Genomic DNA, 11,762 nt, shown 5'->3' with positions numbered 1-11,762 from the left:
AATCAATCCATAAAAACCGATAGAAAATAAATAGGCACTCAAAACAAGTACATGTTCGAGAATCATTAAGCAACTGCTTATCAATCCCGACTCCTTTCAATATGAAAAAAAATTCAAGTAACTTAATTGACTAGTATATAAAAAGTATGAAACAAAGAAATATATTTGTACTAGATTGACCTAATGTCTTTCTATTTATATAGAAAAAATTCAAATAGAATTGAAGGAAAATTAATGTAATAAGACAGAACAAAGTTTTATTTGAATTTCAAATTTTTATAGAAATTTTTTATTGACGAGCTACAAAAATTGAACCTATTAAAGCATCTAAAAGGATTATGGAAATAATTTTAAATGGGGGAAAAATCTGTTGTTAAATTAATTCCAATTTGTTTACTATTACTTAGAAAATCTTGCTCTATAATCTTGTTTGATCTTGTAGTCCGAAAAATCCCATACCATGACGTGTCAGAAATAGTAGTAATTAGCGATATAAAAAGACTTATACAAACCATCAAAGTAATTCCATATTCTACGGTGCAAAGATGAAAATCCTTGTAATTCTTTGAGCCATTCATGAACATCAAAGAAAAAATGATTAAAAAATTTATTGCTCCTACGTAAATAAGTAACTGCGCAGCAGCTACAAAATCGGCGTTAAATAGTTATGGTTCTTTTCCATCAACATTTTATTGAATTCAAGATAAGTTATTACAAATAAAAGAGCGGGAGACACATTTTAAGAAGCAACATGCGAACCGTGTGAATCAAATATAATATTGATGATTCACACGGTTTTCTACCATATGTAGATCAATTTCATTATTTTTACTTAATTCTTACTTTAAAAGAGAATAAAAAAAAACGAAGACTTTTTTCATAGTCCAAGAATGTTTTTAAAAATAAACATTGTTCTTTTTTTTCAGTCATCCAATTATCTATAACAAAAAAACTAGATAGAATAACTTTGACCTTGTCAACTGCTAATGAAAGAACGAAATTGGGGTATTTACCAGTACCTATTACGTGTAAAAAGATGGAGATCGAAAGAAATAACTCTCGCGGTCCAGAATCAAAAAAAGGAACCTTTGAGGCATTAATATCTTGTATGCATAGAACATCTGGTGTGGCATAGATAATGAATAAATATGAGTTAATATAATTCCAATTGCCATTACAAAAGTAATTAGTAGTTTTGGCATTAAAAGATATTTTTGGCAGGTAATTTTTCCAAAAAATACTAACAATTCGGCAACAAAACCACTCATACCTGGTAATGCAAGGGAAGCCATCGAAAAGCTATAAAACATCGTGAACATTTTTGGAATTTGAATAGCTAATCTGCCCATTTCGTCAAGATTAACAAGGTGGATTCTATCATATGTCTTTCCCGCCAAGAAAAAAAGTGCAGCACCAATAAATCAATAAGAGATTATTTGTAAAAGGGCTTCATTTAGTCCCGTATCCATTAGATAACTAATTCATATAATTATGAATCCCATATGAGAGACAGAGGAATAGGATATACTTTTTCTTGAATTCCGTTGGCCAAGAGTTGTTGAAGCGGCATAGATTATTTGTATTGTACCTATTATCATCAACCAAGGAGAAAACATATAATGGACAAGATGTAATAATTTCGTATTGATTAGAATTAATTCATACGCTCCCATTTTAATACGATTCCGGCTAGAAGCATACATGTATTGTAATGTGCTTCTCCATGGGTAGCTGGTAACCATGTGTGTAGGGGGATAATTGATAGCTAAAGCAATAAAAAATCTAATATAGAAGATTATTTCTAAAACCACCGGATATGATTGATTAAGTGATGTTTAAAAATTTAGTGTTGGTTCATTAGAACCATATAAAGCAACACCCAAAACTCCTATAAATAGAAGAACGGAACCCCCCGCCATGTACAAAATAAATTTTGTAGCTGAGTACATACGTTTCTTTCCTCCCAACATGGCTACAAGTAGATAAACTTGAATTTATTCTAACTCTCTCATGAAAAAAAGTAAAAGGTCCCGAGACAAAAATGATCCTATTTTTCCACTGTACATTGCTAACATGAGAAAATTCATAATCTAGAATCTCCAGCAACTGGCCAAGCTGCTATAGTCGCTAAAGCAGTGATAAATCGTATTAATAATCCTATACTAGTTGGATTAATGGATCATCCGATTGGAAATGATAACAAAATATATAAGTTGTTAGAAAGAGTTCTAAAATAAATGTACATATCGTACACCACCTAATTAACCTATTTCCTTTATGGGGAAGAAAGAAAATTAAAGAACCCGCAAATATCGGAAAAACGACAATTATTATTAACCAAAGAAAATAATTCCTAGTAAAGATAAGATACACTTGGACCAAAAAAACCCGTGCTCAATTTTTTTTAAACTTTGATTTCTTATGTTTTGCAAATAAGATCATTTTTTACGTAGTAAACATGCTAATTAAAATCAATATCTCAATATTAGAATCTAGATGATTAATATTAATTATTCAAGAAATTTGATTGGTTGATACTTGTTGATTTTCTGTTACGTTAAATTGATGAAACAATATCTAGGACATTGGCTGCTTCAGCGGCTACAATAGCTATAAAAAAAATTTTAAAAAAGTCTCCCTTTAATTGACGATTATAAAAAAAATCAGAAAATGTTACAAAATTGATATTAACTGCATTCAATATAAGTCCAAGACACATAAGGGCTCTAACCATATTTCGACTGTAATCAATCCATAGATACCGATAGACAATAAATAGGCACTCAAAACAAGTACATGTTCGAGAATAATTAAACAACTGCTTATCAATCCCGACTCCTTTCAATATGAAAAACAATTCAAGTAAATTAATTGACTAGTATATAATAAGTATGAAACAAGGAAATATATTTGTACAGATTCACCTAATGTCTTTCTATTTATCTAGCAAAAATTCAAATAGAATTGAGGAAAATAAATGTAATAAGACAGAACAAAGTTTTATTTGAATTTCAAATTTTTATGGAAATTTTTTATTGACGAGCTACAAAAATTGAACCTATTAAAGCATCTAAAAGGATTATGGAAATAATTTTAAATGGGGGAAAAATCTGTTGTTAAATTAATTCCAATTTGTTTACTATTACTTAGAAAATCTTGCTCTATAATCTGGTTTGATCTTGTAATCCGAAAAATCCCGTACCATGACGTGTCAAAAATAGTAGTAATTAGTGATATAAAAAGACTTATACAAACCATCAAAGTAATTCCATATTCTACGGTGCAAAGATGAAAATCCTTGTAATACTTTGAGCCATTCATGAACATCAAAGCAAAAATGATTAAAACATTTATTGCTCCTACGTAAATAAGTAATTGCGTAACAGCTACAAAATCGACGTTAAATAGAATATAGAATAACGAGGCACAAACAAGAACCAATCCTAAGGAAAACACCGAATAAATTGGATTTGGAAGTAATTCCACTCCTAGACCCCCTAATATAAGACCTGATCCTAGAAAGACTAAAAGAAAATCATGTGTTGGTTCAGATAAATCCATTTTCTATTTTTTATGATACTATGAAATTGTTAATTGAATGAAAGTCTAATGGGTATAATTGACGTAGATGCTTTTATTTTATTGGAACACTATCCATTCTTTATTCGTCGAGAGTGTAGTTTAAACCTATTTATTTTTGATATCATTTATCTACTTTGAAACCATTACTATTATAATATATAATATTGAACTAGGTTTTGTTTTCAATCTAAATTAAGAAACCACTAGTTTAAATTTCCCAAGCAAAAATCTCATTGTTTTAGATCCGAACTAAGCCTTCGTAATTTTTAATTTTTTTGAATCGAATGAAGGGTTTCATCATTGTTTATTTGAGGTAATTTCGAATTTGTTCGAATCGTGTAATCATAAATTACTGACATTGGTAAATGACCCAAAGCGATTTTATTATAATTCAATTCGTGACGATCATAAGTAGAAAGTTCATATTCTTCGGTCATTGATAATAAATTTGTTGGGCAATACTCAACGCAAGTACCACGAAATACACAAAATCAAAGTCAATATCGTAATTAAGCAATCGTTTCTTTCAAACATCAGTTTCCAACATCCAATAACAAACAGGTAAATCTATAGGACATACACGCACACATACTTCACATGAAATGCATTTATCAAATTAAAAATGTATTCGTCCTCAGAAACGTTCCGATTTGATCAATTTTTCGTAGGGGTTTTGAATAGTTACAGGTGAACAATTTGTGTGGGATAAGGTAATCATGAAACCTTTGCCGATATATCATGCGGCTCGTATTGTTTGTTGACCATAATTTGTAAATTCAGTTAGCATAGGGAGCATATGTGGAATATCTATCAAAAAGATTTTATGCTTGTTTCTTTCTCATGTTTGAGACAAGTCGTGAATCTAAGATACTGTGGTGTTTTACAGTATAAGAAGTGGGGATGAGGTTGTCAATAATATATTCCCTAGAGAAAGTTGTAAAAGTAATTTTCACAGAAGATTTAATAGTTGGTACATTCTCAGCATTGGTAAAGTCCATCTTGTTGCAATGAGAATGAAAAAAAACAAACATGCTTTGGCTAATGTGATAACGATACAAATTAATGTTGCAAAGACTTTACCTCCTTTATTTATGAAAAGTATCTCAGGATCAAATATGTACGTAATAGAATGATTCCAACCCCCCATGTAAAAAACGGTTACAACTAATGAAGAAACTAAGAGATTCAGATATGAAGAAATTTAAAATAAACCAAATTTGATACCTGAACATTCAATTTGATACCCTCCTACTAATTCCTCTTCTGCTTCTGGTAAATCAAAAAGGTATTCTTTCACACTCGTCGAGAAAAAAAATTATAAAAATGATAAACCCGATGGGTTGACGCCAAAAATTCCACCCCCAAAAATCATATTTTGACGGCGGTTCAACTATATCAACTATAATTGAACTGTTAGATAATCATAGTGGATGATAACATCACTGTGCCCATTGCTAATACAGAACCGTACGTGAGCTCTTCACCTCATACGTCTCCTCAGAGGTCACAACTAAATCTAAGGGCCCTTTCCTATTTTTTATCTTGATATGTTTGTCACACAGAGAAAATATCTATTCTAAGGTCCCCAATTAAACCAATGGAATTCTTTCTGCTATATTTAAAACTAATAAATAATTGCATCTGAATTCATCTAATCTTTTGAGAATTTTAATTTTTCTTTGTTGATTAATAACCTTATCATTAAATAAAAAATGTGCTTTATAGCAATATCACATATACGTTTAAACATTGAATTTTCAATTATGAAAAAAATTAGAGAGTACATTAATTCATGAATAATGACAAAAAAATTTATCTCTCTAAATAGAAATCAAAATTGAATTATAGGAAAGAAAAAATAAAAAAAATATATATATCCCTCCTTTTTGCTTGTGCAATTAGTTTCTTTTCTTTCTATTTCGATTTTTTTATTTCATTCCTATTATCTTTTCTAAGAAAAAGATTAATTAACAAAGTAAAAGATTACTTTGTTCTTGATAGTTTGTTACTTACTCAGTGGATAGGAACATACTCAAGATCAGAATCATGGAGAGTACATATTGATCATTTCTACGAATGTAAAGCACCAATTTGATTTCCACTTATGGACAGAAATATCCTCTTGGATAATTTACATTATCTCAGTTACTAATCCTTTGTGTATCTTGGTCTTCCTAAACATCCACTCATTTTTGTTTCAAAAACCACCCGTTCTAGAAATCCATCTATGGTAATAGACAGTAAAAGCTCTATAGAATTGGTCTTTTGAATCCGCTTCAAGCTATCGTGACAATTCACGAATCTTGGCGTAAACAATATCTCTTCCTTATGTTTACTTTTTTCACCATTTGATTCTTGTACATAGGAAATGAGACTCAACTTTTTACTGCAAATTTAAAAGCCCTTTTCTTTCACTCATATAACTATATGATTTAATATCCTCAACTCAAATGCTGAAGACAAAAAAAATATAGTCAATCAAATCTTTTTATCCTTGTTTCTAGAAAGAAAAGAATTGGGATAAATTTTAAGTGTCACCGAATCAGACATAGAGATATTGATAACACACATAGAGCTAATGATATATCATAGAGCTAATGGTATTTCATAACTAATTGATTAAGTAGTTGCCCGTAGACCACCTAAAAGGAATATTTATTATTTGACCCATACCCCGACATAAGAAGTAAGACGGGAGCAATACTTTAAATGTCAATCCAAAAAACAACAATACTAATATCGTCAAGAACAAGGTGATCACAAAAAGGAATTACTGAGTAACTTAGAAAGATAGATATTACTGCTATGGATGGTCCGATACTGAATAAACGTGTATCTATTGTAGATGGAATAAGGTTCTCTTTTAAAAGTACTTTTGTCCCATCAGCTAGAGATTGAAGAATTCCTAAACGGCCGGCACATTTAGGGCCAATACATTGTTGTATCCTGCAGATATTTCTCTTTCTAACCAAACAATTACTAGTAAACCTATTGTTATTCCTAATAAAAGAGTCACAATAGGGACAAACATCCATATGATCCCATAGACTTCTTTTAAGGATTCCAATTTGGAAAAAGAATTGAGAGTCTCTATTTCTGTTGTATCAATTATCATTTGAACGATCAACTTCTATGCTACCTAGTATTGTCATAATATAAACCAATTTTATTCTATTAACTAACTGAGGAAGAATTGGCTAATTGATAAAACGCTCTAATCACATATCAGAAAAATCTCCAATTCTCTTTTTGGGGCTTCAACTCTCACATAAAGTTCTTGTGTCGAAAATTCAAAAGTTGGAGAAGACTTTTTACTAATAAACCGATATTCAAAATCATGACATTTAGAATCTTTAAATTAGTAAAAATGTCGCAATTCTAAATTTTTGTAAGGTCCTTCTGGAATTCCTTTCAGAGCCTTTTAAATAATCTTTATGGATTCTGTCATTTCACCGATTCGTACTAAATAACAAGCTAAGGAATCCCCTTCCTGTTGCCATTGAATATGACAATCAAATTTGTCGTAAGACTCTTAATGACCAACTTTACGAAGATCCCATTCTATTCTGGAAGCTCATAGCATTGGTCCTGATAAACCCCAATTTAATTGCTTGTCTTTCCCAATAATGCCTACGCCTTCAACTCGTTCTAAAAAGTATGATTCTGAGTAATAAGTTCTTAATACTTATCAACCTCTGTTAAAAAATAATTGCAAAAATCCAAACATTTATCTATCCAGCCATAGGGTAGATCGGCAACTAATCCTTCAATCCTTAAATAATTATGCATCTTTCGAATACCGGTGGCAGCTTCTGTTAACATAGTAGCTAAATAATCCCAACGTGTTGCATAAGGGAAATATTGTATAATTGTTCGGTTTTCCGCAATTTTCTCCATCCCTCTATGTAAATAACCCAATATTGGTTCGCAGTCAACAACATCTTCACCATCTAGAGTAACGATGAGCCGAAGAACACCTTGCATTGTTGGGTGTTGAGGCCCCATATTGACTATCAAGAGGTCTTTTATTGTAGTTGGTATAGTCATAAAGTTTTTTACGATTCATTCTTCCATGAATTACTGAAAGTGAAAAGAAGTTCATCAAAATTTAATCGAAACATATAAGTAAAAATGAAATAACTCTTCAAATTAATCAAATTAACAAGTTTTTGACTCTCGAATGTCCAACTGATTAATTAATTCTTTATAACGTACTCTATTTTTTTTCCAAATAAGCTAGCAGTCATTGACGTTTTCCCAAAATTTTCTTCAAATCTCTCTGAGATAAATAGTCTTTTTTGGTCAATTCTTAATGTGAAGTAAGTCTACGTATCTTATTGGTGACATTGAATTCTTAAAATTTAGCAGATCCTTTCTTTTATTCATGAAAAATAACTAAAATTACAGATATTTTTACCATAAATGCACTTCCCCTTTATTTATTTTACAGATATGGATTATTTTGAATTTTATTGATCAGTAATAATAATGCTTGTAATTTGAACGTTGTATATAAACTTAATTTTTTTTATGAACCTCTAATTTTAGAAATTCCAACAAATTAATCAAATTTCAAATTTGATTCAGATAGTAATCCAAAAATGCGGTAGGTACTTTCACAAAACTGAACAATTGAAACCTAAAATCCTAAAATGAAGAAGATTCTGTTGATTTATTTCTAGATCTAATCTATACCTTATTTTATTGATTTAGTATTGTGTACTCGAATTAGATTCAAATGAGATGTAAAACAAGGCATGTTTGTATTTATTTGCTTTCAGATACTCTAAACAAGACAGGGCATATAATACTATCAATTAATTTAAATTGTGGATACAAATATATCCTTAAGATACTGAAACGACTACCATTATTGGTATCAAATCAATAACGATTCATAAAAGATAAATCTTCTAATTGATAATTAGGACAAAGAAAGAACTTAAATTTAATTAGTTCATTTTTATCTTAATAAAGGGGTTTCCGTTCACCCAAAAATTTACTCCAGTTTTTTACATTGATTTCGTTGCAAAATACTGAATTTCTATTAACGACATTCCAATTCAAAGAATTAAAAAAACATCGAATTCCCAACTCTCTACGACGTCTAGACCATAAAATATTTTAAGGAAGAAGCAAACAAAAATGCTTTTTTTATGTATTTATTCTTTGAGTTTGACATTGCAGAATGAATTCATCAAAATTCTTTTAATCAACATATCTTTGTTGTTAGTATCTTTTATTAGTTTGGTGTTTACTTTTATGAAAAAATGAAATACCTATGATTTGATACATGATAAATTGTCCATTATCTTTTACAAACAACCGAATATATTCAATAATCAATAACCCCTTCTTCATCAAGTCTTTAGGAGGTAAATTAGCCTGAATCAGCATTATATCCAAACTCATTTCTCTCCATTGAACTGACGATATAGTAATTTTGGTTCGATTTATTAGTCGAAGCATGAGACAATATACCTTGATATTTTCGAGCATTCTTTGATTCAAAGCACCGTTCCATCTCAATTGAAAAATCAAATAACGTTTCAAGAACAAACCTAGTTCTGCTTCCATGTTGCTTTCGTATTCTTTTTTATTTTTACCCTTTTTTGTGTCTGATTCAACGTAATACTTTTCAAGATCGGTTTGACGTTTTGAAAAAATAGGTCTCTGAATTCATTTTTTTCTATATCTAATCCACAATCTGTTTGACTTGGGGGTTCTTTTGCTTCTTGACTTCGATTCCTTATTTTCTTTATTTGATGGTAGAAAAAAGTTTTGGTTTTGGTTTTTATTTTGATTAACATTTTTATTTGTATTAAAATTAAAAAGAAGGAATTAGCTTGTTATAATCCATGGTTTTATTTTATAGACATTATAAAGTAGTACAATTTCTGGGAAGAACCAAAATTCCAGATTCAATATGGGACGATTAAATATTTTTCATTCATTCCCATCCAATCAAAAAAGTCCTTTTTTGAATTTTTTTTGGTTTTTTTTTTTTGGATTTTGATGAGTTGTAAGATATAAAAAAAACTTTTTCTCAATTTCATCAATTATTTGATAATTATTAATACCAATTTTAGTATTTGGATAACTGTTTGTATCGATCCTAACCCAGTCTTCAATATCTCCTTTTTGTCTAAGAGAAAAATGGATAATTTTTTCCAAACAAAATATTTTCTATCGAGATTTCTTTCTCTGTTTAGAATATTGCCCTTTCTTAGATATTTATTGATATGAAGATTGTCGGGCATATCAACAATGTTGTGTTTGGAAGTGTTGAAATTATACGAAATTTCTAAGTTCTTCTTTACTTGAAATTCAAAGGGTAATCTAGAAAAATATGATTCACTTTTACTTTCATAATTAATCGATTTATATGCTAAAATACTATATCCATAAAATTTTTGACAATTATCATTTTCGTTTGATAATGAATAGAGAACCGAATCATTTTTTTTTATTAATGAAGTAATTGGTCTTTTTTATATTAATTCCATTTGTTTAAGTTTATATTTTTATGTTGAGCCATACAACTTTGATTAAACCTAGTTCCCCATTTTTTTGGCATTAACGTAGACCATCTTATCTGAGATAAATCGTATTGATAATGCTATCTTAACCAGTTTTTCCGTTGATTTATTCTATAACTCTGAAGCTTCTTATGTTTTAATTCCGAATGAAATATTCCTAGTATTTTAAAATAGTCCTTTATTTTAGTCTTAAGGAAATAAGACGATGTGTTATATTGAAGAACATATCTAAATTTAGAAAAACTAATAACTTGGGTTTGTGATAATTTGTAAAATAAATAAACTTGTGACAAGTAGGATAAATCACAAAAACTATTTTTCTTACTAATACTATAAATTGACTTTTTTATAGTCGAAATAAACATAATGTGAATATTTTTTTTATTATTAATTTCTTCTTGATTTATTTCATTATTGGAGATGAATTTCTTAATAAATTTGCTTGTTGGTTTGAAAAATAGTTGTGTAGTAATTCTAGGAATACAAATTATAGATAATAATTGTCACAACCCAAATCCGGGCCGCGACTGGCACCCACACTTACCCTCCTATGTGAGCGAACCAACCAATCTAAACCTTAACATTTAGAGGTAATATCAACATAAAGTAATGCGGAAGACTTAAACTCATTAATAAAATCAATAACTATTATTATTCCCAAAATCTGGAAGTCATCATCACGAGAACATGTATAATCAAATTACTAAACTAAGAGTATTCTAAAAAGCTAAAAATACATACGAAGCTAGTCCATGCCGGAAGTTCAAGGTATCAAGACTTGAAGAAGAAGATCCAGTCCAAGCTAGAAGCATTAGCTCGCCCTGAATTTCCGATGTAGTAAGACTGGCTTGAGTTAATGTTGAGTCGAAGATGACGGCACGTTTGCTGCACTCCACAAATAAACAAGAAGAAAACAATAAAAGTAGGGGTCAGTACAAAACACGGGTACTGAGTAGATATTATCGGCCAACTCAAAATAGAAAACAGTATGTATTAAGCAATATCATAAAATCAACTAATATCCTTAGCATGCAGCATTTACAGTTACCATAACCCTTGGTTACAACACCAAGCACATCAATGAGGACTCACACCTCCTCATCATACTCATTTGGGAATTTAGTTCATTAGATTGGATATATTAACATATTTCAAGATTCATTATCTTTATTCCCCTCGTGTTGGTACGTGACACTCCGCTCCTCAATATACTATCCTGGTGTCGGAACGTGACACTCCGATCCTCATTCTATCCTGGTACTGGAACATGGCACCCGATCCATATTCTGTCCTGGTGTCGGAACGTGACACTCCGATCCTCATATACTATCCTGGTACCGGAACGTGGCACCCGATCCATATTCTATCCTGGTGTCGGAACGTGACACCCGATCCATATTCTATCCTTGTACCGGAACGTGGCACCCGATCCATATTCTATCATGGTGTCGGAACGTGACACCCGATCCATATTCTATCCTGGTATCGGAACGTGGCACCCGATCCATATTCTATCCTGGTGTCGGAACGTGACACCTGATCTATATTCTATCCTGGTACCAGAACGTGGCACCCGATCCCGTAATCTCACCACTTTCGTTCATCAAGCCTTCTTTTATACCAAGGCATCATCATTAACAA

Source organism: Solanum lycopersicum, chromosome 2, assembly GCF_036512215.1.
Source record: "Solanum lycopersicum chromosome 2, SLM_r2.1".
NCBI classification, from domain to species: domain Eukaryota; kingdom Viridiplantae; phylum Streptophyta; class Magnoliopsida; order Solanales; family Solanaceae; genus Solanum; species Solanum lycopersicum.
The sequence above is the reverse complement of the archived record's forward strand: the minus strand, read 5'-3'. Positions refer to the sequence as shown.